Source organism: Mobula hypostoma, chromosome 6 (assembly GCF_963921235.1).
Source record: "Mobula hypostoma chromosome 6, sMobHyp1.1, whole genome shotgun sequence".
Taxonomy (NCBI): Eukaryota; Metazoa; Chordata; class Chondrichthyes; order Myliobatiformes; family Myliobatidae; genus Mobula; species Mobula hypostoma.
The window spans coordinates 143,736,889-143,764,483 of NC_086102.1; the positions used below are offsets into that span (position 1 = coordinate 143,736,889).

Consider the following 27,595-nt stretch of genomic DNA (forward strand, 5'->3'; position numbering starts at 1 on the left):
GTTTTTATTATGTATTGCAATATAGTGGTGCCACAAAACGACATATTTCAATATATGCCAGTAATATTAAAGCCGATTCCAGTTTGTGCACAGTAAACTCGCCAAGTAGAGCTGTGATCAGCAGGTAATCTGCTTTTCTATGGTTGGTTGAGTGATAAATTTTGACCAACGAATGAAAGAAAACACCCTTGCCCCTCTTCAAGGTAGTGTAATGATATCACCTGAAATACAACGCAGCACTACCTCGGCCGAATTGCCAACCTTGATTCGGGTATCCGTGCTGGAACTTGAATGCTTAACTTCTTACCCACAGCTAGGAGTGATGCTAATCGAGCCAACGCTTTAAACATATCATAAACTTAATTTTGCTGAAACGTGTTAGATTAAAAACGGCGTTTTGACGGTACTGGGAGGGGATGTGGTACAGCACCTCACACTCCACATGCCAACTCCAACTTGCGACCCCTGAGCTCACATCCCGGTTGGAGGGGGGAGGGGTGGCGGAACTGTTTGCGGCGGATCGATACACTTCCAACACAGCGGCTCGATGTGCGGCGGAAGTGAGGGAGACGCAGCGAAAGAGTGCGGCGGCGGTCGTGGTGTCGGTGCCTGGAGTGGGGAGTGCAACGGCGGCGACGGCGGCAGGTGAGGGGCGGCCGGGGCACTGCGGAGGGGGTGAGCCCTGCCGATGCTGACCGCACTCTGCTGTCCGTTTACGGTGCAGGCCGTTGATAGGTTTGTTTACATCGAGGCGGCAGCTGTCAGATGATTGCGAGGGTCGGAAGAGAGCCCCTCCGGCGCTACCGGTCGCGCTGACAGACGGCGGGGAGGGGGCGGTCTCTCTCCATCCGAGAATCACCTCCCCCCACCCCCGGCGGCCCGGTTTCGGGCTTCCACCGTGTCTCATCTTGCTGTGGCAACGCTGAAGGGCGTTTCTGTACTCAGGACCGGCGATCAGAAGGGGAGCGCAGCCTTTCCAGGCCCCGTCTATCGCTCAGACTGTCACCGCCTGCCTATTGAGGACGGGAGCGCAACCCTCCCACCCCACCCCACCCCATCCCACCCCACCACACCACAAGCTATCCCAACCAAACCCAACCCTAATCATTATAATCATCATCTGTACCCCACATCACCCCGATGGACATTCGGGACGTCCCCAACCCAATCCTAAAGCCCACTCCTCGCCACCTCATCATTTCTTGGTCCTCGCTTGATCCCCTTACCAAATTTCCACCCATGTAACCCAGGCCATTTCCGAATTCCAGTAGACAACAACAGCATCCAATTCTGAAAGCCTGCTCTACACAGCAAGTTAGTACTTTGGGTTTCGCAAGTGCCTTGTGTTTAATTGAGATGGGAATTGGATGGAGTTGTAGTTTTGTTTCACCTTACTGACTGCATCAAATTTGTTCATAGCTGTTTTGTATTTTTTCAAACACTTATTTTACTCATGCAGGTCTTGGAGGGATTAGTTATAGCTCAGCCAGTTTACAGTGAGTTTACACAATTTTTGCTGTATCAGGGAAATCCAAATAAGAAAAATGGGGAAACAATTTATTTTAACCAGATGTAAAATATTGCATCATGAAACGTGATTAGGCATATCCCTACATGTATAGGAATGAGTTACAGTGAGAATATGAGTGTATCTGTTAGAGCTTTGGTATTAAAGCATTGTTGCCCTTGGTTGACCATCATAGATGTTGTCACTGGGCTTGTGGAGAGAGATCCCTGGTTTTATTCACTGTTTCAGTGTTACTTTGGTTATTAGTTGGAAGTCAAATTTTTTTGAAGCCAGACATGTCTAAAGTTATTTATTTCTGTGAATGTTTATGACAAAGGATTATGACTGATAGATTTAGATTCTTGAACTGCAAAGCCAGTGTTCATGTATCCTACTTGTTACCTGAACACCAAGATTAAGTTACAGTTTTTTAAAGCAGTGACTTCCATTTGTCTCTAACTGTGCATTGATGTGTGCAGCTGGGCTTGTTTTTAATCTGTCCCAGTGAGGAAGGTGCAGCCAGAATGTGCTAAGGTGTGATGCTGACTCTTTCATAAAATTATGTGGCCTCATTTTTACTGTTCTCTCCAGTTGCTTGCCCAGGCCTGTTGATGATGTGTTCTGTACTTCAGATAAAAATTTGAGTGATAATTCTTGGGAACCAAATGAGTTGATGGAGTGTGTTTGGCAAGCCACTGATAGCAAAGATTTCATATAAAAAGACTTTTGGCAGGATCAATCCAAATGAGTTAATGTTATCTAAATATGCTAATTCTAAATGACCATAAACTATCTTGTCTATTTTAATGTTAGACTGGCATCTAGATTATAGCAGAAACAGTATATATATCTCACTATTCCTCTTGAGCATTATTTATTTTGCTGTAACTTACAGTATTTTTAATGTCTTGGCACAGTACTGCTGCCACAAGATGACAGATCTCAGTGATAATACACCTGATTGGGAGACTGAGACTGCATGCCTCAAAGCGAAAGTGTTTATATTTCCAACCCAGATGACCAGGCTGATTAGAAAGCAATATTTCAAAATAATAGTTTTGATATTTTTTTCTGATATTAAAAAAAACAATAGCTAATCATTACCAGGATAGCATTAAATTAAAGATTTAAATTAATTTGTCTTGAGGGCCTGGGTGGGACAGTGAGTGAAATTATGCCAGAATGTTTAGGGATCTTGCAGTTAATTAGAAATACACTTCATTCTTTTAATGTAAACTTGTGCTTCATTTTTATAAATGGGACATTACAAATGTATAATAGGAAAATAGCTGTTTACTTCTGGCCATCAGTGGAAACATTCTAGTATCAGTATAGCCTTGCAGGGTAATCTGTTTTGTCTGTCAACTAGAATAATGAAGTAATGATACTGAAGTTTGAGTATTATAAATCATAATATATATTTTATGTGCTTTTGGTTTATTTTACTTTTGTCTACCAACAGAAAATGTGATTTTAGATATTGACATAACTATCATATTACCTGTGTGACTGACCAGTTAGTTCAGAATTATATGTGACAAAAAAAGAGGCCTTTCACTGATTTGCTGTGATTCTACCAGAATGCTGATTCTACTGATTTCCTGCATTAAGTTTTTGAACAATTGATTCTGTGATATCCAATTATCTTTGAGCTGTTTAAAGAAAGGCTGAACTAACTAAATTGGGCGGTTGCTGGACAGTGCTGCTCGAAGGGTTGGAAGGCCCTACTCCAGGCTGCATGCCAATAAATAAATAAAAACATGGCTTTCAGAAGATGGTAACATGATAAATATAGGGGCTTAAGGGGCAACATATTACTTCCATGCTCACCCCATCCTCCTGCTTCCTTCACAGGGATGGAGTTCCTCTTGTCCTAACTTATCACCCCATGAGTCTCAGCCACCAACAAATCATACTCCCCAACTTCAGCCATCTCCAAAGGGATCCTACCACCAAACACATCTTTACCTCCCCACCCCCCAAACTCTCCGCTTTCTGCAGGGGTCGCTCCCTCCGTAATTCCCTTGTCCATTTGTCCCTCCCCACTAATCTCCCCCCTTGCACATAACCCCTGCAAGAGGCCAAAGTGCTACACCTGCCCATTCACCTCCTCCTTCACCTCCATTTAGGACCCCAAAGAGGCATCACATTACCTGCAAATCTGTTGGGGTTAGGTCGTCTATTGTACCTGGTGCTCCCAATGTGGCTTCCTCTACAATGGTGACACCTGTTGTAAATAGGGGGACCACATTGTGGAGTACTTCTGCTCCATCCTCCCAAAGCAGGAATTACTGTTGGCCAATCATTTCAATGCCTATTCCCATTTCCATTCTGACATGTCAGTCCATGGCCGCTTGCCATGATGAGGCTACTCTCAGGCTGGAGGAGCAACACCTCATGTTCTGTGTAGGTAGCCGACAACCCTGATGGCACTAACATTGATTCCTCCTTCCGGTAAACATTTTCTCTTTTCCGCTTCCCTCTTGTTCTATTTCCCACTCTGGCCTTCTGCCTCTTTTCACCTGCTTATTACCTCCTCCAGTGCCACACTTCCTTCCCTTTCTCTCATGGTCCACTCTCCTGTCCTATCAGATTACTTCTTCTCCAGCCCTATACCTTTCCCACCCACCTGGTTTCACCTATCCCCTTCCAGCCATTTTCTCTCCTCTAATCCCACCTTTTTGTTACGGCATCTTCGCCCTACCTTTCCAGTCCTGAAAAAGGGTCTTGGCCTGAAACATCAACTGTTTATTAATTTCTGTAGGTACTGCCTGACCTGCTGAGTTCCTCCAGCATTTTGTGTGTGTGTCTAGCTTTGGACTTCCAGCATGCAGAATTTCTTGTTTATTGTTATGTTTGATGATGTGGGAGCATTGATAATGATCTTGAGCTTGGTATTGATTTCAGCAGATTGTCATCTGATACTTTCTGTATTTGTTCCTTTTACAAAGCGTAATTTACTTACGTTTCCCTTCCACCCAATTGTGACCCTCCTTTTGTTCTATCTGTACACGACTCGCTTGGATTACTAACTTTGCTTGTCTACTTAAACTCATTAGGTTTTTAAGCTCTAGTCCTGAAGAAAGACCGTGCTATGTGTTTGTTGTTTCCCTATAATCTTCAAATATAGTTTGTGTTATACAGTATACTTCATTTCCTGTTGCAGAGTTTCTCTGATATGGGTTTGTTGATAGATAGTTGCTTTATGCAACCTGTCATTTTAGTGATGTATTTCACTGATAATTATACCATATTGAGGAAATATTAAAATAGAATCTTGGTTCAAGTATCATGACCAATATCTTATAACAAGAGATGTTTAACTCATTTGGGAATAACATAATTTCATCAGTTTTATCGTAATAGATGACATCAAAGGCAAACCTAATATGAAATAAGCTTGGTTTAGACTTAGATGTCCTAGACGACTTCACATTTTGCATTTGGTTTTGAATTTGGAAGTTAGTATGCTGCAATGGAAGTCTTTACTTTGTCTGCTGTGAATTAAATGTTTGAGCACTTGGAATCCATTTGTAGTGAACATGAACCAGTTGCATTGAACAAAATTCAGAATACTTTATAAATGGCTTCATAAAAAAGACGTAAATGGATATTAAGAACAATGAGAATGTTAGATGTATTTTTCTGAAGCTTATGTTAATAACATGCTGGAGCAAATGTATTTCTGTCTCTGGGTAGTGATGTTTCTGATGTGGATTTATTCAGTGTTTGGTCATTAGAGCAAAAATGGAAGTGTTGTAACAGTATGGCTGCTGGATCTGGAAGAAACCCAACCATAAGGGAAAGCTAGCTTGAAGAATTAAAATTTGAGTATGTATTTGGAGGGAAAGTTTTGAAAAATAATTTCAAAGGGTAAGTTGGATATGGCGAAAGAATTTCTATACCAATGATAGCTTGAAAAATAGTTCATCTTTGGGTGACATTATGAGTCAGAGAATTGGAATGTTCTTTGAGATATTGTGATGCAAGTGTTTTCAGAAAGCAAGGCCGTGGATGAAATTGTCAACAAGGATAGGAATTTCTTTAGGAACCAGTGAAGGTTGGAATAGATGGTGTAGGGTCAAGAATGTGGAGTTTGAGGCAAGTCCTCAGCAGGGAGTTAGAAGTGACCAAAGAGGCTTCAGTTGCAGTGGAAAAAGAAAAGGCGATAATTGGATGTTGCATTTAAAACCTAATCAAGGTTTTGAATAATCTAGGTCAGGGTTGAGGTGTGGGTGAAGGGCATAAGAAATATGACTGGGGGTAAAGCACTGAAAGCTCTTCACCTAGAGCAGTGGCTCCCAAAGTGGGTGATATCCCCCTCCACCCCCGCTCTGGAGGCAGTGGGAGTTTAGAAGGGGACAGTATAGATAAACAGGGTGATGTTGGGTGCTCGGTAGCAAGGGGTGCAGCTGAGGGATTATAGTCTTAATTTAAGAAATGAATTAATTATAAGCATTTGATCCCCTGTACCTCATAATTGATTACAATGCTCATGTAATTACTACATCTCTTGCCATTTTGGGCCAAAGCGTCGCCTGTACTCTTTTCCATAGATGCTGCCTGGCCTGCTGAGTTCCTCCAGCATTTTGTGTGTGTTGCTTGGATTTCCAGCATCTGCAAATTTTCTCTTGTTGGTAACCCTATTTAAGTGTAACATTGGCAATTATAACCTTTTACAATTCCAAGCCTCTTTGTTTTGGGAGAGAAAGAAAGAATACCAGATGATGTTCTTCTTTATGCACCTCACCTGGGTGAGCTGCAGAAAGACAAGTCAGAGATACTTCTGGATCTTCTCTCAATCCAGATTCTAAATTGGGTAATAAATCCATTCCTGTACGTTTGTAATGATGAATTAACAGGAAGGATGGAGGAAGAACTGATCTCACTACAAAATATCTTTAAGCTGAGGTACAAAATATCAAATTAAGATTTTTGGTTGCAGAAAAAAATCTCTGAACACCATTCTGCACTGTGGAAAAAGTCAAGAGATTCTGTATTGCCTTTCTAACATCATATTTAGTGGAGCGCGGTTTCAGTGCAGTCACCCAGCTTTCAACACAGTGAAATAGACTGCAAATTACTGAATGTGGGGATCTGAGGCTCCTTCTGAGAGACATTCAGCCTGATGTTGAGAAGCTGATATCACTGCACCAAGCCCGTCCATCTCATTGAATGGTGAAAAAATTATGAAGTAGTGAATAGTTGGAATGCTAATATACGCTCTAAAATTGTTGATGAAAGTTATTTTTACAGTAATTAAATAAAGAAATAATTTTATTTGTTGCTTTAAATAGATTTGAAAAAATTTTGCAATTACTTGTCACTGCTTTGAATTTGCATTACCTATTTTCTTTCACTGCACCTCAGAGATCAAAATTCTTTATAGTTTTTATGTAATGGCTGGAAAGGGAGAGGGGGCACTGGGAATGTGTTCTGCGAAGAATGGGGGCAGTAATCCCAAAAAACTGGGAACCACTGATCTAGATCATGACCAGTTTTTACCATTATCCCATTTATTTGCATATCTAATGATTCCTCTAACATCTAGAAGTTTATTATTCCATTTTGAATATAATATGGGTAGAGATTCATCTGTTTTTGAATGAAGAAATCTCACCACATTCCAATCCTGAATGACCTCCCCATTATTTTGAAACTGTGATCGATCACTTGTACTAGAGTACTTAGCAATGGAAAACATCCTCCCTGCAGTTTGAGAGGCAGAAGCTAAAGTCTGATGTATCAGATTTACAGTGGAGTTAAGGGAATTACAGAAGCATGAGAGAGGAGCTGGCCAAAGTTGATTGGAAGGGGACACGATCAGGAATGATAACAGAACAGCAATGGCTGGAGTGTCTGGGAGGAATTCGAAAGGCATAGGATAGATACATCTCAAAGATGAAGAAATATTCTAAAAGGAGTATGATGCAATCGTGGCTGGCAAGTGAAGTCAAATACAGCATTAAAGCAAAAGAAATCTAGCAAAAATGTAACAATGTAGTAGGAAGTTAGAGGATTGGGAAACTTTTTTAAAAAACCAACAATAACAACTTTTAAAAAAGCCAGTAGGAGAGAAGAGATGGAATATGAAGGTAAGGTAGCCAATTATATAAAAATGGACACAAAATTTTTTTATTGGATCTATAAAGAGAAAAGAGAATGGATATCGAACCACTAGAAAATGATGCGGAGAGGTAGTAATCAGGGACAAAGAAATGGCAGGCAAGCTTATAAAGTATTGTAGGATACTTTAAATACTGTAGGAGACACTAGCAGTATGCCGAAAATTTATGAGTTTCAGTGGGCAGAAGAGAGTGTAGTTGTTGTTCTAAGGAGAAGATGCTCGAGAAGCTGAAAGGTCTTAAAGGTAGATAAGTCACCTGGGGCAGATGGAATACACCTCAGGATACAGATTGTGGAGGCATTAGTAACAATCTTTCAAGAATCACTAGACTCTGGAATTTTCAGAGGACAAGAAAACTGCAGATGTCACTCCATTCTTTAAGGAGTGAGGGAGGCAGGAGAAAAGAAATTATAGGCCAGTGAGCCTGACATCAGATATTGGAGTCCACTATTAAGGATGAGATTTCAGGGTACTTGGAGACACATGATAAAATAGGCCAAAGTTAGTATGGTTCCTTAATGGGAAATCTTGCTTAACAAATCTGTTAGAATGCTTTGAAGACCTAACAAGCAGGATTGAATTCCGCAGATTCACTACCATCTGGCTGAAGAAATTCCTCTTCATCTCTGTTCGAAATGGTCATCCTTCTGAGCGTGTGCCCTCTGGTCCTGGACTCCCCCACTATGGGAAACATCTTCCTCCACATCCATTCTATCTATGCCTTTCAATATTGGATAGGTTTCAATGAGATCCCCCTCATTCTTCTAAACTCTAGTGAGTACAGGCCTAGAGCCACTAAACACTCCTTGTAAATTAACCCGTTCACTCCCGGAATCATTCTCATGTACCCCCTCTGGACCCTCTCCAATACCAGCACTTTTTTTTTAAGATAAGGGGCCCAAAACTGCTCTCAATTCTCCATGTGTGGTCTGACCAATGCCTTATAAAGCCTCAGCATTATATTCTTGCTTTTATATTCTAGTCCTCTCAAAATAAATGCTAACATTACATTTGCCTTCTTTACGAGTGACTCAACCTGCAAGTTAACCTTTAGGGAATCTTGCACAAGGACCCTCAAGTCCCTTTGCACCTCTGATTTTTGAATTTTCTTCCATTTAGAAAGTAGTCTAAACCTTTATTCCTTCCAAGGTGTATGAACATACACTTCCCTACACTGTATTCCATCTATCACTTCTTTGCCCATTCTTCCAATCTGTGCAAGTCCTTCTGCAGGCTCCTTGCTTCCTCAACGCTACCTGCCCCTCCACTTATCTTTATATTATCTGCAAACTTGGTCACAAAGCCATCAATTCCATCATCCAAATTATTGGCATATAACATGAAAAGAATCAGTCCCAACACCGACCCCTGCGGAACACCACTAGTCACTGGCAGTCAGCCAGAAAAGGCCCCCTTTATTCCCACTCTTTGTCTTCTGAAAATCAGCCAATCTTCTATGCATGCTAGGATCATTACTGTAATACCATTGGCTCTTATTTTGTTAAGCAGCCTCATGTGCATTGCCTTTGTCAAAGGCCTTCTGAAAATTCAAGTAAACAACAGTCACTGACTCTCTTTTGTCAATTCTGGTGGTCAAGTCATAGGGTATATTTTAAGCAGAGCTTCATAGGCTCCTGAATAATACGGGTGTCAAAAGTTACAGAGAGAATGCAGGAGAATGGGGTTAAGAGGGGTAGTAAATCACCCAAGATGGAATGGTGGAGAAAACTTGATGGGACGAATGGCATAATTCTGCTGCTGTGCCCTAAGTCACGTTGAACACCAGTAAGAATTTCAAACATTTCACTAAAATTGTATCTCATTTTCCCAAGTGTTGGAGAACATGGGCCTAGTCTATTCAACTTCTCCCCACGTAACAAGCTCAAGGAATGGTTTTTGGTGAACCTTTGCTGAACTCCCTCTACAGAAAGTATGTATATCCTTTTTTAGGAAGGGATTGGTTGTGCTTCTCTGTGTATTGAGAAACAAAATGGGTCATGGTTTTTACAGTGGGAGCAGAATATGGTGCTCTTGCAGATTGCACACAAATATGAAATTACAGGCATGTTTTTCCCTGCAGTTCGTTGCATTTCTAGAACAGGATGTTTTTTTGTGAATAATGACCTGCTGTGTTGTACAAGCAGAACAGTAAAGAGGAATCCTGAAATGAATTTGTACCTTTTTATATGAAAGAAATTAATCTCACTTTTCTGTTTCCAAAACAAATATAGTTTAATGGGTACACACACAAAATGCTGGAGGCACTCAGCAGGTCAGGCAGCATCTATGGAAATGAATAAACAGTCGACGTTTCAGGCCGAGACCCTTCATCAGTTCTGAAGAAGGGCCTCAGCCCGAAATGTTGACTGTTACTCTTTTCCATAGCTGCTGCCTAGCCTGCAGAGTTCCTCCAGGATTTTGTGTGTGTTGCTTTGGATCGCCAGGATCTGCAGATTTTCTCACATTTATTATTTAATAGGGGTTAGCTTGTTACAACTAATCTTGCATGTTGATTCTGTTGTAGACATTTTGCTAGCAGTAGGTTGTTAACTGTATCTTAAATTAGAATTTAAAGCTCTTAAGTTGAAACAGCACTGTGAAAAAATTCTTTTTACATACGCAAATTGATGAATAATCTTTCAAATCCTCAGAATATGTTCCCATATAGATTATTGTTAACTGCCAAATGCCTTTAGATGTTCAGGGTGCTGTAACTTTCTTTATTGGGAGATGCTTGAGAACAGGTTTTGATGTTAATATACAGCACATATTACTTGGCTGTAATATGATTTGGATCATCCTGAAAATCCACTGGAGACATCTACTTGTTTTTGTTCTAATTCTTTTATTTTTGGAACCAAAAATGAGTATGCCAATAAGAATATTTTAGTTTAGAAATAATTTTTCACATGGATTTAAAAAAAAACTAATACAAGTCAGAGTCGCACCTTTCATTTGAATGTTTCTGTGGCAGATGTAGCTGTAGGTTACTAGTTCTGTGAATGCTGAACATTCAAAAGTTGGTCTTTAATTTTTTTCAGCACACCTTTATTTTCAGTATCATACTAGATATAGTTTTTAGAATGTGAAAGTCTGTTGTTTTTTATGCAGTATTTTCAAGCAAGTGATTTGCCCAAATGGACTGTAATGCAGGTACTGTATCATAAAATAACCTATTTTATCTATTCTCCTGAAAACATTTACTTGGGCCGGGTTGCAGATTATCAAGCAACTACCATCTCATCTGACTCCTATTTTACTGTGAAGGCTATCATATCCAATTCTAATATTATTCTTGACTTGTGTCTACATCTGTGCATTTTCCAGCAAGAGTTCTATAGAAAGATTAATGCTTTGCAAGTTGTTAACTTTCATATTTGTAGGCTGATGTAATTGAGGTAGGAAAACACACAATGGGAATCAAATCATCAGTTTTTTTTTAAACTGGTGAATGGTGAAATAGTCATTCATTACACTTTCCAGAAGGATTTAGAAAGTTGTTTGAGTAATAAGATTATTATTTTTAAAAATTGTTGTTCATTAAATGCAGCGAAACAATCGGGGAAAAAAAAGCACCGTGATTGTTCATTCAGCATTTGAGTTTCCATTGTAATTCAGCAATATAATGGTTAATCTTTGACCTTTGTTTTGTTTTTTCCATTATCGTCTCACTGAATGTTTAATATCTAAAAGTCAATTGACCTGTGTTTTGAATATGTTCAGTGGATGAATACTCAGTGTCCTCTGAGACAGAGAATTGTGATCTCCATTTCTATCCTTTACACAACCAGGGTATGTTTCACCAAGACTAATTGTTTAGTTAAAGTACCTAATTTATTTTGATGCATTGCTGTTCTTTTAATATTTATTTTTGACCTTTGTTCTTCATTGTTTTTGATCATTCACTTTGTATTCTTTGCATTATTCTCTGTGACTGCTTAATCTGGAGAAATATTTCAGTAAAATGTGTGAAAGAATAAGGACTATGTAGTGAGTTGATATTATGCCCTTTAGTTTTGTGGACCTGTACTGAATTTGAAAGCTTGTGGAACATTGCTGTACTGTGTAGGTTATGACTATATAAAACATATTTTCATCAAATCTTGGTGGGATTTTACATGACAATCATCACTGGTACTCTTCATTGTACCTAAAATTATCAAGAGGTAGACATTAGTTCCTAGTGTGTCAGAGTGTCTATATTAAGCAGCACTAATGCTTGCATTTGGGTAAATGACAATGCATGGGATGTTTTAAAGTTATGGAGTCATACAGCATGGAAACATTTCACTTATGCCCCTCTTAACCAACCTGCTCTAGGGAAAACAGACCAAACCTCTCCAGCCTCTCCTCATAACTGAAATGCTCCATTCCAGCCAACATCATGGGGAATTCCCTCTGTCTTTTGACTGACTTCATTTAATCTTGTTTTTGGAAGAAATAATGTATCAGTTCTCTGACCTTCATGAACAAATATTAGTACAAAGTACTCGTGGCTTAAATCAGAATCAATTTTATTATCAAATCAGAATCAGTTGTATTATCACTGATGTATGTCATGAAATTTGTTTTGCACACACAGATATGTATTTAAAAATAATGACATTCTTGAACCATCCAAAAATCTGATGATAGAGAGGTAAGAGCTGTTCCAAAAATGTGTGTGTGCCTTCATGCTTCTGTACCCTCCTCCCTGATCACAGTAATGAGAAGAGGGCATTTCTTGGGTGGTGGGTGTCCTTCATGATGAATGTGGCCTTTTTGAGGCATCGCCTTGTTAAAATGTACATAATGCTGGTGAGCCTAGCAAGATGAGGTTGGTTGAATCTACAACCCTCTGCAGATCTTTACGATCCTGTGTATTGGAGCCTCTATACCAGATGATGATGTATTGCTCTCTGTTATATTGCTCTCTGCAGTACATTTGTAGAAATTTGCTAGAGTCTTTGGTGACGTACCAAATCTCCTTAAGCTCTTAGCCACATAAGTTACTGAAATTTGAAGTTTGATCAGTATTGTTTTTCCAAGCTTTAGGATGTTAATCAATTTTTGGATTGTCATAAAGTGCATGTATTTGAGGTAAAGTGCTGGGAAGATTCATCATCAGGCAGCATTGGTGAAAAGAAGAACAATTTAAAGTTGTAGGTTAGTGAAGTGTAGTTGATGTGAAATGTAATGTAAACCATTTCTCTTTCCATTTGGGATGCCTGACCAGCTAAATATTTTGTGCATTTTCTACTTGTTATCTAATTTCCAGTATCTCCGATGCTTTTGCATTTAGGTATCAATGAAGGGTAACTGGAAGGCTCATAATACCTTATGAACAATATCCCTGCTTGAGAATAATATGCAAAAGAAAAATATGCTGGCCTATTTCCCCATTCACCTCCCTCTTAATCAATATTTTAATCGTCATATGCATTTTGGATAAATTGTATTGTGATTCTAAGTGCTTGAAAACAGTTTTAATGACTAAAGATGAAAAAGAAAATCATTCGACTTTTTAAAAGATGTTGGAATTGTGACAAAGGGGGACATAATCTCCCTCAGCTGCATTGCCAAATGGGCCAGTTCTCTAATTTCAATGAACAAGCTGTTTGAATTGCAAGGAAAGTTTAAGTTATTTAGTTTATTCCGCATTTCATTTATTAAAGAATAACAGAGCCTGCCCTTTCTGAGTAGCCAATTAGCTAAATCCTCTGGTTAAGAGTACCAGTAAAAGACTGCATACCAAAGAACATTGTAATTAAGTGTATGCATTTCACACACTGAATAATAGCAGGCCTTGCATAAAGTTTTTTTTCCTTTCAGCTAGATGCACAAGTTTCCTGTGAGTCTTGTGCAACATTGGGAGTTCCCCAATCAATGTCAGATAACATATTATTTGGTCATTAACAACATGCCAGTTGTCTGACAAAAACATTAATGATCCTGATGTGCACAGATTGGCTATTGGTAAACCAGATTGCTATTTTGCAACAAAGCTGAAATGATTTTGATCAAAATCATTAGCTTTTGATCCCTGTTTAGGACCTCACTATCAGCTTCTAGTTGGGTAGGACTGTGCTCATTGGTCCATTCTTGTTTATCAAAGGAATAACTTCAGTGGCTTTTCTTCTTTTTATAGAGAAAAGACAACACTACATTTACCAATCACTAAAATAACAGTTCAGAGAACTCTATTTCTAATATCAGTTCTAGTTAAAATATTGAATAAACCAACTGAAAGTGATGGAACCAGATCCATATATATTGAAATATTCAAACCAGTTCCTTATCTTGCTCCACTGACACGGCATCCATCTTGTTAGTCCTCTGAGAAATGTGCTCCTCTAGGTCTAGCCTCTTGGAAACACTAGATTTTGATCCTTGTGTGGCTTTGCCTTTTGCTGGTAAACCACTAAGGTATGGAATACTTTTTTGTGACTTACCCTTGCGGTAGGAAACTTTGTCACATGGTGTGAGCAGAATTATCTGCAGCTTAATGTGAAAAAGGCTAAGGAGCTGGTGGTAGACCTGAGGAGAGCTAAGGTACCAGTGACCCCTGTTTCCATCCAGGGGGTCGGTGTGGACATGGTGGAGGATTACAAATACCTGGGGATACGAATTGACAATAAACTGGACTGGTCAAAGAACACTGAGGCTGTCTACAAGAAGGGTCAGAGCCGTCTCTATTTCCTGAGGAGACTGAGGTCCTTTAACACTTGCCGGATGATGCTGAGGATGTTCTACGAGTCTGTGGTGGCCAGTGCTACCATGTTTGTTGTTGTGTGCTGGGGCAGCAGGCTGAGGGTGGCAGACACCAACAGAATCAACAAACTCATTCGTAAGGCCAGTGATGTTGTGGGGATGGAACTGGACTCTCTCAAGGTGGTGTCTTAAAAGAGGATGCTGTCCAAGTAGCATGCCATCTTGGACAATGTCTCCCATCCACTACATAATGTACTGGGTGGGCACAGGAGTACATTCAGCCAGAGACTCATTCCACGAGATGCAGCACTGAGCGTCATAGGAAGTCATTCCTGCCTGTGGCCATCAAACTTTACAACTCCTCCCTTGGAGGGTCAGACACCCTGAGCCAATAGGCTGGTCCTGGACTTATTTCATAATTTACTGGCATAATTTACATATTACTATTTAACTATTTATGGTTCTATTACTATTTATTATTTATGGAGCAACTGTAACGAAAACCAATTTCCCCTGGGATTAATAAAGTATGACTATGACTTCTTCGAGACAATTTACTGTCTGGTTTAGTATCTTCCTTTGTGTTTTTGATGACGTGGTTTGTGGTTTAATAATACTGTGCAGTGCAATAGCATGGTAGATTGAGTTAGAAAGTACAACTTGCACTCTTCCAAAGAACTCCTTAATAAGTGGATACTACTTTTAGTTTGCACTTACTGTTATAAATGTTATTTTGTTCAGAGCATAGGTTGAGAAGCAGCTGATCAAAATATGTGTTTGTGGTGTTGAATTAAATAAAGATATTCTGGATTCTGAGGGATGACAGTGTGGTGTTTGAATCCTTGTTTCTATATGTTATGTTGCAGGATCTTGTGTGCCGCTAAGTGGGGATGGGGGTTTGAAGTCAAAATGTCATTTAAAGTCTGGTGTCACTGTTAGCTCAGTATGGCCTTGAGTATTGTACTGACATTTTGGTTTAAGTTACAGTGCCAATAAAAAATATTCACCCCCCTCCTTAGAAGCTTCCATGTTTTATTGTTTTACAACATTGAATTACAGTGTATTTAATTTGTATTTTTTTTGACACTGATGAACAGAAAAAGACTTTTTTGTATCAAAGTGAAATCAGATCTATACAAAGTGTTCTAAAATAATTACAAATATAAAACACAAAAATTAATGGTTGCTAAGTATTCACCCCCTTCAAGTCAGTATTAAGTTGATGCATCTTTGGCAATTGCAATTACAGTCTTGAATCTGTGGGGATATGTCACTATCAGCTTTGCATATCTGGACACTGCATTTCTTTACAAAACTGCTCAAGCTCTGTCAGATTGCACGTGGATCATGAGTGAACAACTCTTTTCAAATCCAGCCACAAATTCTCAATTGGATTGAGGTCTGGATTCTGACTTAGCTACTGCAGAACAATAACTTCGTTAATTTTAACTTTGTAGCTTTAGCTTTATGGTTGGAGTCATTGTCTTGCTGCAAAACAAATCTTCCACCAAGTTGCAGTTCTCTTGCAGATTCCTTCAGGTTTTCCTCCAGGATTTCCCTGTACTTTGCTGCATTCATTTTACCCTGTATCTTCACAAGCCTTCCAAGGCCTGCTGCAGTGAAGCATCCCCACAGCGTGATGTGTGTTTTAGATGATGTGCAGTGTTTAGTTTAGCCCAAACATAGTGTTTGGTCTGATGGTCAAAAAGTTCAATTTTGGTTTAATTAAATCATAGAACATCTTTCCAGCTGACTTCAGACTCCCTCGGGCCTTCTGGCAAACTCTAGCCAAGATTTCATGTGAGCTTTTTCAACAGTGGCTTTCTCTTTGCCACTCTCCCATAAAGCTGCGACTGGTGGAGCACCCGGCCAACAGTTGTATGTACAGTCTCAGCCACTGAAGCTTGTAACTCCTCCAGAGTTGTCATAGGTCTCTGGGTGGTGTCCCTCACTAGTCCCCTTCTTGCACAGTCACTCAGATTTTGAGGATGGCCTGCTCTAGGCAGATCTACAGCTGTGCTATATTTTTTCGACATCTTGATGATTGACTTAACTGTACTCCCAAGAGATATTCAGTGACTTGGAAATTTTTTTGTATCTATCTCCTGATGTGCTTTTCAATAACTTTTTTGCGGAGTTGCTTGGAGTGTACTTTTGTCTTTTTGGTGTAGTTTTTGACAGGATACTGGCTCACCACCTGTTGAACCTTTCAGATACAGCTGTATTTTTTCTACAATCAATTGAAACACCTTGACTGCACACAGGTCTCCAAAAACAGATCTCCATTTAACTAATTGTGTGACTTCTGAACCCAAATGGCTACACCAGTGATGATTTGGTGTGTCATATTAAAGGGGGGAGGGTGAATGCTCATGCAATCAATTATTTTGTGCATTATATTTGTAAATAATTTAGATCACTTTGTAGAGACCTGTTTTCACTTCAATGCAAAAGAGTCTTTTTCTGTTGATCAGTGTCAAAACCAAATTATATCCACTGTGATTCAATGTTGTTAAACAATAAAACATGAAAACTTCAAAGGGGGTGAATACATTTTATAGGCACTGTACATGCTAATGTCATAAATATGATCATAAACCTTTGTTCCTTTCGGTGTAGAAAACAATAGCCAAATTCTAAAACAGCAGCTCTAAGCTAAAGGAGTTGGAGGGCATATTGAACAGTGTCTATGTGTTGCAAGCAGTTTTTACTTGATCAAAATTCTGTATTTTAAATGAATTGTAATTTCCTTTTGAATTTCAATCACATATTTGTTCCATGGCAATTTGTGAGTTTCCTGTTTCTTTCCCCCCCAAAGAATAGAAAAATTTTTATCAGATAACTTGGAAGTTTAGAATCTTTTTCTGTTATAAATTTAGAATTCAGACAGTTTAATATTGACATTTTAAGTTTTCCCACAATTAATTATCCGTTATACTGGAAAAGTAGAGGGTAGATATTTATTTTTAAGTAGTTTACACTTAACTGTAAAATCTTTGGTGTTTCTCTTGTCTGGCTGTTACCTATACAGTATCTGATCTTGAATTCCATAGATCATCATAATTCAATACAAACATCAGCAGATTACTTAGCTACCTGCAAAGCAAGAGGGGAAACAGCGTGTTTTAGAAATGTACATATAAAAGAATGAGAAATGAAGTAAAATGCTACATTGTAATTTATAAAAAATAACCTAATTAAGAAGACATGACAGGTGGGAAAATTTTTAACAAGTGAGTAATTTATGATAGGTTTTGCTATTTAGCATTATGGAGTAATTTCTGTTTGTACTTTTGGAGTTTCTGAGGGCATTAATTCTTGATCAGAATTTTAAAGCCTAAACCAAATTTGTAAATGATTAGATGGATTATTAGACCATCATATTCCTTGAGACTGTGCTCATTGAATGGATGGTTTTCCTTTCCATAGTTGTTGGCTGAAATAATTCTTTCTGCCTTGCTCAACTTAAGCTGAGCTTCTCTGATTTTCATTCTCAGCCCTGATGTAACTTCTCCTGCCTCATGTCTAAATAACAGGTAGTGAGGTCTGAGGATCAATTAGAGAATCATTGACATAGAATGCTGTAGTTCTCAAATGAACTATACATTGAATATGAATGCTATCAAGCCGATATTTAAAATAAACAAAGAACAGGTAAATGCTTAGTTTTCAGTTTTAGAAGATTGACTGCTGTAAACTTTATTATATAATCACTCCTATATACTGTGCTTCACATCTTGGATGTAACTGTGTAAGTATTTACTTGTATATTTCTTATTCTATGATAGTTTCAACTGAGAATAGTAGTTTCACCTGTTCTTGCTGTTTAGTAATTTCAGAAAGCTTTTTCTTCTGGAATTTCCTTCCACAATCCTGTCTTCCCCACACCACCAACCTCCCCTACACCCACCCCCCACCATGTCTCCTTTTCCTTCCTAATTTCCTCATTTAAGATAAACCTAATTTTCTGACCAGGCTTTTGATCAGTTATTACTTTCTTATGTGGCTCAGTGTAAAATTTTGCTAACGTCCTTGCTCAAATACCATGGATTGTTTTTATTATGGTAAATGCAATTTGCTGTTTCAAAGGTATCCAATATGTTCACAAAGTCACAGAGTTAGGCAAATCTATTTGTCTGCCTTTGTTCCATACTTCTCTAAATCTTTCCTATCTGTTACCCATTTAAATGCTTTTTGAACAATGTCATTATGGTATACCAGATTCGTTCTGAAAGACTATGCAGGCCAGCTAACTGAGGTGCTGACGGATACGGTATATTCAACGTCTCTGAAACAGTCCGCTGCTCCCTCAGTTTTCAAGGCAGCGACCATCATTCCAGTGCCAAAGGCGGCGACAGTCACTGGTCTATGTGACTATCGTAAAGCTCTGGCCTGTAGGACCCTGGTTTGTCCTCACAGCCTTTCTTGAATAAAAGCACAAGATTACCAGCCTTCAGTCTTCTCGTACTTTACCTGTGGCTAAGAACAATACAAACATCGATTCCAGGGCTACTACAACTTCCTCCCTTGTTTTGTACATGCCCTAGGATACACTTGATCAGGCCCTGGTAATTTATTCAATTTTATATGCCTCAGCACCATTATCGATTTCTCTAACTTACAGTAATTATTCCCCTTTTCTCCTGCCCACTTCAATATCTTTTTTTTTGCTCTGCATTCTGGTTACCCTCTCATCCCATCTTCATGACCTGCCCATCATCTCCCTCTGGTTTCCTTCCTCTTTCCCTTAATTTCACAGTCCACTGTTCTCTCTTATTAGATTCCTCCTTCTTCAGCCCTTTACCTCTTCACCTATTACCTGCCAGCTTGTAGTACTCTCCCTGTCTTCTTATCCTGCATCTGCACCTCATTCTTTTCCAGTCTTGATGAAGGGTCTTGGTATGAAATGTTGGCTGTTTATTCCCCTCCATAGATGCTGCCTGACCTGAGTTCCTCTAGCCTCTTGTATGTGTTTCTATCAGCATGTTGTCTTTTGTAAAGTTAATGTTTCGGGACATCACAGTGCTCTTTCCTGAGTTCCCAGCTTACATTATCTTCTCCACAGTAAACAGATGAGTATTATTCATTTTGGACCTCATCGAACCCTCTGCCTCAGCATATCAATGACTATACCGATCCTTGTGGAGCTATTCTCTCCTTTGTTATCCTTTGCTGTTAATGATTGAATTGTTTGGAATTTTCCTGTCAAGGATATCTCATGTGGTTATTTTGCCTTCCTAATTTCTTTCTGATATACTTTTTACTCCTCAAGGGATTTTCTTGATCCCAGCTGCTTATACCTGACACGTGCCTCCTTTTTTTTAGACCAGAGCCTCAATATCCTTCTTTCAGCTATGCTTCATTCATTCTGCCTGTTTTGCCCTGCATTCTAACAGGAACTTGTTGGCCTTGAACTCTCCCCTATTTCACTTTTCAAAGCCTTCCACTTGCCAGATGCCCCTTTACCTGTTTAAAAACCTCTCCCAATCAAACTTTGTGAGTTCCTATTAAAATTAGCCATCAAAATTAGCTTTGTCCCAATTTAAGAATTAATTTGTGAACTAGCTCTATTTTTTTCATAACTGTTTAAAAGCTAATAGAATTATAGTCATTAGTCTCAAAATAATCTCTTTTGCACCTAACACAGCACAGCCTCTAATGTGTCATACTGCAGGCTTAAATCTTTCCCAGTAAATTTCTCATAATTTAAAAATTCTTACATGTCCTCATCCTTCTAACCTCCAAGTCCTTAAAGCACCAAATCCTTCCAAATATCTATGTACCTCCATGCTGGTGTCTTGCTTATTGCTGTTCTAATAGCTTCTTTGTTGTTAGTAGAACAATAATTTCTGGAATCTTCTATTAAAAATCTCTTTGCCCTCTGCATTTTTCCTGCTTTGGGTTGATGATTAAAATCTCACTTTGAGTTTCACTTTGTGTTCTTTTGTGTTAAAATGTGAATGAGTATTCTTCTGTTGGGAACCGTGGAATGCATTACTAGATTTAAATTCAAGCTGTTATGTTAGATTAACCCAAAATTTCTCAATGTTTCTGTGTTTTAATCTCTCATTGAAATAATACCTGACATGGGATGTGGAATAATATCTGTCACTGATTGGCAAGAACCACTTAAGCCCAATATTTCATAAAGTATTTTCAGATGTACTGTACCTTGGGTTTAAAAAAAGAGTATTAACATACATGAAATATGGAGATCTAATTGATTAGTTCTGGAGGTGCTGGAAATCCCAGCAGATTGCTGTGCCGACAGAATTGACCCATTATTGTGTGTGATTTTCAGTTGTTGTTTCAGCTTCCTGTTGAAGAGCTGGGGGTGGTGGTTTTGGGGAACTTGGACTACAAGCTGGCAACGTGCCTATCTACAGTGTACAGCCTACCCAGTCGTGTCATGTGAAATTTAAAAAGTTGTAAGCACTTCATCGTGTCTAAATCTTTTTTTAAAGATGGCCAAAACCTGATCTGTTCTCAGGGTATCTACTTTGATGTTATAGATTGCCCAATAACACAACTGTTTTGATTTGAGTACCTTTTGCCTAATAGAATGCCAGCAATTTTGAGGGAATTGGATATAACATATGTAAATTGGTTCAACTAAACTCTGCAATCGCAATAACAGCTTTATTACAGAAATTGATATTTTCTATTTTGCAGCAAGATCCATCCTTCAAATGTTGGATTTTATCTGTAAATAAAAATATAAAATATTTCCCAACGTAAATGTAACACTACTTGTTGAGAGTGTGGAGAATTGAATGTTTCAGGAATCTGTTACTAAGTTTGATTCAGTCATCATTTTTAAAAAACTAAGCCATATGAGTATGACTCGTGGAATTTAATATCAAACGACACTATGAGACGTCATACGGAGAATTTAGTGAATCGGGTAATGAACTATGTTTAGAAATCATTTCAATCCATGATTTAAATTCCTTATTCCAAGATTGGTATGATTACTTGTAAAGGCACGTAAATGTCGGCACAGATCAGAGGTGATTGCAGATTGCATCGCCTCTGTTCTGGGCCGACAATTACATGCTAGGCCACACCTAATTAATTAACATGTTTATTTCGGCTTTTTTCTTAAAGATGTGCTGTGTGCCTCCTGGCTACCGCTCCGTTCTTCGTGAATCGGTACAGTATCTGTCCGGGGCCCGGGGGTTGGGGTGGTGGGAGACGGGGGTGTCATCTCATCGTCGATCAGGGGAGGCAGCTCATCTTCTATGACCGCCCGCTTCGATGTCGAAGGTCAAGGTTCGTCGTCTGCTGTGGCTGATGTGGAAGGCTTGCTTGACTGCTGAGCCTCACGCATTTTTCTATCATACAGTTGTTTGTAAGCACTCAAACCATCCTGCAAATATCCCCTAAATCTACGTACCCTTTCAAAATTAAAGTCGTACTTTATCATTGCAGCGAAAATCTCACGCAGTTGCTTTACTTTCTGCATTCGGTTGCATTTGGTTTCGATTGTTATCCTTTACTCTTCCAATTGCATCAGCTCTTCATCTATCAGTTCTTGGTCATGGGATGCCAAAACCTCTTCAATATCATCTTCGCCAACTTCCACAAGCCAAACTCACTTTGTCCTTGTTTCGTTCACCACAATCGAAATGCTTAATTATGTCTAGTTTTACGCTCTGTGTAACACCCTTACTCTTTCAGGCTTTTCCGACACCTTAGAACTCATCTTGCTAATGGCTGCTCAATGCAACGTGTTTCAGCGATGCCATTCCGAATCCGGGGCAGAGCGGCTGCTCGGGGCGCGCGCTGCCTTTTATCGCGCGCTGATTTTTTCGCGTGCTGATTTTTTTTATCGTGTACTGCCTTTCTTTGTAACAGTGAAAACACCTTCTGAAAGCGAAAACAGGGTAGGACTTTCGTAACAGTGAGGTTTCGTAAAGCGAATGTTCGAAAAGTGGAGGATGCCTGTATTCGCGACCATTTATTATGTATCTGTACGGCAGCCACTCTCTCTCCCACTGCTGTCTGTGCCGCCTGCTGTGCTGGCAGCTTGTTGTATGTACTTAGAAAACAATAGGCGGCAGTTAACCACCCGCTGTGCATATGCATCTACCACCCTGCACTGAAGACTAGGACCCCACTTACGTCGTCACAGTATAAAGACACAGAGTACTCAGGTAAGTAACACCTGTAGCAAGGCTGAGATTGTTTGCTGCTGCGGATCAAAATGCTTTCCAAGAAAAGAAAAGTTGACATCGAAAGTCGGATATTCAACGATAATTGGAAAAATTGTTTTTTCTTCCATGAAGACAATGGCAAACCTGTGTGTCTGATATGCTCGCAACAAGTGACTGTGACAGAAGAGTACAATATCAAACGACACTATGAGACGTCATACGGAGAAAAATATGACAAATACACAGGAGGACTCAGAACGGAAAAGGTAAACGAGCTTGAAGCAGCTCTAAAAAAAACAACAATCAGTGTTCACCAAAAGTCGAGAGACTCATGATGGAGCTGTCAAGGCCAGCTATATTACTGCCAACAAAATAGCTGCTGCATCGAAGCCATACTCAGAGGGAGAATTCATCAAAGCATGCATGCTGACAACGGCTGAGCTGGTGTGCCCTGAGAAGAGACAGGCTTTTGGTAATATCAGCTTGTCAAGAAATACTGTGGCAGAGAGAATTGGGGGCCTTGCAGGAGATTTGAACAGTCAACTAAAAGACAAAGTGAAGTCATTTATTGCCTTCCCTATTGCAATTGATGAGAGCACCGACGTGACTGATGTAGCTCAATTGGGAATATTTATTCATGGTGTTGATGCATCTTTGACCGTCACTGAGGAGTTTGTGGAGATGGTGCCCATGACCAACATCGCAACGGTGAACGACGTTTTCTCCAGCCTCATCGAGGCCTTGGACAGACTGGGGGTTGGCTGGAGTCACGCTGTCAGCGTGGCAACAGATGGCGCACTGTCCATGGTCAGGGAAAAGGCGGGTGTTGTTGTGAAACTCAGAGAGAAAGTTCAAACAGAGAATCCAGAGCAGGAATTCTGGAATTTTCATTGTATTATACACCAAGAGGCGTTATGTAGCAGGAGCCTGAAAATGGATGTAGTACAGATTTCCCCCGCCATCCGAAGGTAGAGCGTTCTTATGAAACGGTTCGTAAGCCGCAATGTCGTAAAGCGAAGAAGCAATTACTATTTATTTATATGGGAAAATTTTGTGAGCGTTCTCAGACCCAAAATTAACCTACCAAATCATGCCAAATAAGACATAAAACCTAAAATAACAGTAACATATAGTAAAAGCAGGAATTATATGATAAATACACAGCCTATATAAAGTAGAAATACTTTTCCACAATCATTACTGAACTGTTCTCCGTAGCAAAAATCTCACACAAGCGCTATTGGCAAGAACACTCTCTCCAGTAACCTTTAAGCTATGAAGCTGCCAAATCATACCAAATAACACATAAAAATACACAGCCAATATAAAGTAGAAATAATGTATGTGCAGTGTAGTATCACTTACTGGAATTGGTTCAGCGCTGAGCACACTGATGATGGTGTGTTAGGCTGAGTCAGAGTTTGGGTGGTGCAGTGGCCCCTCACCCTCCAGGCCGCCGAGCAATACATTGCCGCGAAGCACGCAGGGGTCCAGCGGTAGCTGGGAGGCACACAGCACATCTTTAAGAAAAAACCCGAAATAAACAAGCTAATTAATTAGGTGCCGCCTGACACGTAATTGTCGGCCCAGATCAGTACCGATTTCGTCGTCTCTGATCTGGGCCGACAATTACGTGTTGGCGGCACCTAATTAATTAGCATGTTTATTTCGGCTTTTTCCTTAAAGATGTGCTGTGTGCGTCCCGGCTACCGTTGCATTTTCCGCGAATCTCTATCTGTCCGTGGCCTGGGGGTTGGGGTGGTGGGACACTGGTGTGTCATCTCGTCGTCTCTTTCCATTAGAGCAGGCAGCTCATCTTCTATCTCTGCCCGCCTGGATGTCAAAGGTCGAGGTTCGTCATCTGCTGTGGCTGATGTGGAAGGCTTGCTTGACTGCCAAGCCTCGCGCATTTTTTCTATCACATAGTTCTTTAATAAGGACTCAAACCATCCTGCAAATATCTCCTAAGCCGACGTACCCTTTCAAAATTAAAGTCGTACTTTATCATTCCTCATTCGGTTTCGATTGTTATCCTTTTTTCTTCCAATTGCATCAGCTCTTCATCTGTCAGTTCTTGGTGATGGGATGCTAAAACCTCTTCAACATCATGTTCGTCAGCTTCCACAAGCCAAACTCACGTTGTCCTTACTTTGTTCACCATGATCAAAACGCTTAATTATGTCTAGTTTTACCGTAAGTGTAACACCCTTACGAGCTCTTTCAGGCTTTTCCGATACCTTAGTATTCATCTTGCAAATGGCTGCTCACAGGCACGTGTTTCAGCAATGCCAGTGAGAATGCAGTTCCAAATCCGGGGGAGAGTGGCTGCTCGGGGCGCGCTCTGCCTTTTTTCGCGCGCTGAATTTTTTTTCATAACAGTGAAAACACCTTCTGAAAGCGAAAACAGGGTACTAATGTAGGTCTTTCGTAACAGCGAGGTTTCGTAAAGTGAGCGTTCAAAAAGCGGGGAACACCTGTAATCAAAACGGTTAATTTTATTAGAGTCTGGGACTCAACCATCAGCAATTTGACACTCTTTTGTCCGAAAGTAATATTGGACATGGCCTATCCTACCGCACTGAAGTCTGCTGGTTGAGCAGAGGGGTTGTGCTCAAATGTTTTTTTTTCAGTTACTTGCGGAAATTGGACTATTCGTGAACGAGAAAGGGAAGCCAGTGGCAGAGTTGGATGACCCAGACTGGCTTCATGATCTTGCATTTTTGGTGGATATAACAGAGCACTTATATGTGCTTAATGTAAACATGCAAGGCTGCAACAAACTTGTTACGGAATACTACGACAGCATTCGTGCCTTTCAAATTAAATTAGGCCTGTGGAAGATGCAACTATCCCGGAGTAACCCAGCTCATTTCCCCTCTTTGCAGTCTGTGTGTGTCGCCCATGGGAATATTGACAACATGGACAGGTACAAGGACAAAATATCACGGCTGAAAAGTAAGTTTCCGAATCATTTCCAAGTCTTCACTCAGCTCGAGAAGGAATTCTCACTATTTTGCTTGCTGTTTGCCATCAACGCAGCATCAGATGTGCCGGGGGAACTCCGAATGGAACTAATTGAAATTCAGTGTAACTCAGCTTTGAAATATAAATTTGATACTGTGGATCTGGACTCATTCTATCAATACCTGGGACCGATGTACCCCAAGATGAAAGACTTTGCCTCAAAGATCCTTTGCATGTTCGGGACAACATATCTCTGTGAGCAGGCGTTCTCCATAATGAACATTAACAAATCCAAACTGCGCTCGCAGCTGACACACAGACATCTAAACAACATTATAAAAATCACAACTGCCTGGAAACTGGTCCCTGATGTTGACAGGCTGGTTAAAGCCAAGAGATGTAAGGTGTCTGGAAGCAGCAAGTGAAAAATGAGTAACACTGTTCGATGCACTGCGACATGTAAACAAAATGCATTATGAAATATTGAGTGTCATAATATTGTGATTCATTTATTTTCTGACTATATTATTGTACATATGATCATTTCAATAAAAATTAGAGGCTAACTGTGTTCATTGTTTGAGTTTGATTGCTGGAAGCGGGCTAATAAAAATTAGGTGCAGTTGTGTAGCCTACATTTGCAATTTGTTTCATTAGGTCTACATTTGTGTCTGCTAATGTTCAATTTCAAATGGTTTATTAATGGAAAAGGTGTGGCTCCCAAAACAATCTTAGCCAAAATAGCATCGTTTTTTCTGTCTCTCATCACAACTTTCTTGTAGCCTACGATTGCAAGTTAATACCAACCATAAAAATAATGCTTGCTAGACAATCTTCTTCATAAGAAACAAAATTCGTGAAGTGAAATACTTTGTAGTTATAGCAGAGACTGAGACACATGAGAGCAGGTTGAGAAAACGAAGGCAACGAAAACTGTGGGAGCACGCGCGCGCACAACTGATCCAGCCCGCATGAAGTCGCATTTTGCCTAATCCGGCCCGTGACCTAAAATGAGTTTGATACCCTTGCTCTAGAAGAGAGTCTGCATATTGTTCATAATGACAGGCAAATTATGAACTTCCTTCAAAAAAGGACCGTAGATGCCTTCTGGCTTCGTAGAATTCTGGAATAAGCAAGTTGAGACCCTAACACATTAAATTACCCTTTATGGAATGTGGAGGGTATGCCAAATGTAAAGTATTTTCAAAAAGAAATTAGTTATATCAAATTGTGAAATGGTTTCTGCATTGCTTCTGTGAGAAAATGCAGCCCTTATAGCAGAACTGCATACTCTTTTCATTAAATAAAACAAGTTTATATGGAACAAACAAAATTCAAGTAGAATTGGCATTAGAATATGTAATTCTACCAAAGTGTTTCATATTTTACCTAGAAATTGGTGAAAACAGAAATGTTTGTTGTTCCCGTTCCGTACACACTCATTGGGAAGGTTTTGGGAGTGAACCCTGAGGGAAAAATCCGGAGCTGGAGTCCCTAAGGCAGTCTTACATTGAGTTCAATGCTGACTGGCAACCCTGCAATACTGCTGATGCCAAACTGTATCGGTCTCTGCCATTCCTTTGGATTCATCAGCTGTATGGAGAGGGGGAGCCTGGTGCATAGGCAACAACTTGCCCATACATATGCTGCTCCCCTGGCTTGCGTATCACGCAGGCAGCTAGGCCACAATATCAGAAGTCAACCATGAAGAGTGGAGGGCCTCAGTGTGAAGCGTTTGTCTAGTAAAGGGAAAATTTGAACAATTTAATAGTAGTTCTCCTTACTTGCTTTTGATTTATTCTTTCACAGAGACTGGAAGTTTATGCATCATTGAGTGAAGTTTTTTAATAAGCAAAATACATTAGATTCTAGTTAATCGGGGCAGCCACTCATTCAGGTCAACTCTTAAAGAACTAAAACAAATAGAGAAAATTGCCAGGATTCCCTTAGTTTATTTGGGGCACTATGCCACTTAATTGGGACTGGAGACTGTTATCGAACAGTTTCTAATTGATCGGTCGAGTGCAAGTTGTTTGACTGTTAGACACCACACTATGCTTAGATCGAACATTTGTTAAATAACATCACTTGCATGTGTTTGTGTTCGAAAAGCAGTAATGTTTGTCAGTGATAGTTGGCAAGTAATAAGCA

The 27,595-nt window shown here is 39.8% G+C and overlaps 1 protein-coding gene across 3 annotated transcripts in view; it reads left to right on the forward strand.

Annotated features, from left to right (window-relative positions):
• Positions 1–542: 542 nt before the first annotated feature.
• The window catches only part of rab5b (RAB5B, member RAS oncogene family), a 60,583-nt gene continuing 33,530 nt past the window's right edge, over positions 543–27,595 (forward strand). The window contains exon 1 of one of the 3 annotated variants that reach the window (XM_063051896.1): positions 543–645. The gene's annotated coding sequence lies outside the window, so the exon portion shown is untranslated. Of the gene's footprint in view, positions 736–1,085; positions 1,315–27,595 lie in introns of those variants that run through there. The other 2 variants (XM_063051897.1, XM_063051895.1) reach the window with 2 other exon arrangements.